The sequence below is a fragment of the Myotis brandtii genome, unplaced genomic scaffold (assembly GCF_000412655.1).
Source record: "Myotis brandtii unplaced genomic scaffold, ASM41265v1 scaffold1056, whole genome shotgun sequence".
NCBI classification, from domain to species: Eukaryota; Metazoa; Chordata; class Mammalia; order Chiroptera; family Vespertilionidae; genus Myotis; species Myotis brandtii.
Window position 1 is genome coordinate 25,409 of NW_005353564.1, and position 1,078 is coordinate 26,486.

Sequence of the window (1,078 nt, forward strand, 5' to 3'; positions counted from 1 at the left end):
AGACACATGACCCTATGTGGCTGGGAACTATATTCCCTACTGGACAGCCATTTTTCTAATGATAACTAGAGGAGGAAGCATGACATTTGGTGGATATTTAGTTGTCTCTGACTCACTCCATCTCATCCATTTGCCAACACTTAATTCTCCATCAGAGCAATTCAGTCTTGATAGTTAGTATTTGTTTAATCTGACCTTCCCACTAGGCCTGGGGTCTTTCCCATCTTGCTCTTCATTGTATTCCCAGTAAGTATAGTGCCTAGGATATGAGAGATGAGGCATTTCATTAATGTTTGTTGAATAAATTCATGCTTTACTTAAGTCTAGTCTTCATGCTTTTAATTTTTATTAAACTATTCTGAGGTGTAGCATACACAAAATTGGTAAGTCATAAGTATATAGCTTGATTAATTAATTACCATGTATGTTCATTTCCTTTAGCTGCTGTAAAAAATTATTACAAACTTGATGGTTCAAAAGAGCAGACATTTATTGTCTCACAGTTCTGGAGGTCAGAAATCCAAAATCAGTATCATTGGGCCAAAATCGAAATATCAGCAGGGCCACCCTCCTTCCAGTGGCTCTAGAGGGGCTTCCACACCTTGTCTCTTCCAGCTCTCAGTCTGCCAGCATTCCTTGGCTTGCTGGTACATCACGCCAATCTTCAAGGCCAACATTTCTAATCTTTCTGTGCTCCTTCTTGCATCACCTTCTCTTCTGCATGTTTTAAATCTTTCTCTGCCTCTACTTTATAGTAATAAATGTGATTGAATTTGGGGCCTATTTGGATAATCCAGGATAATCTCTCCATTTCAAGATTTTTAATATACTCCTATCTACAAAGATCCATCTTTTCAAATAGATAGTAATATCTGAATATTCCAGGGATTAGCACATAGATACCTTTTGAGGAACCATCCTCAGCCTTTCACACTATAACATAAACACATCCACATGGCTGTTTCATAGATCAAGATAAAATATTACCAGAAAACCAGACATGCACTCCTTTTTGCCTTTCTACCAGTGACTACCTTGGTTGATTCTTTTGCTCAATATCCATGCATGTTTTTGTGTA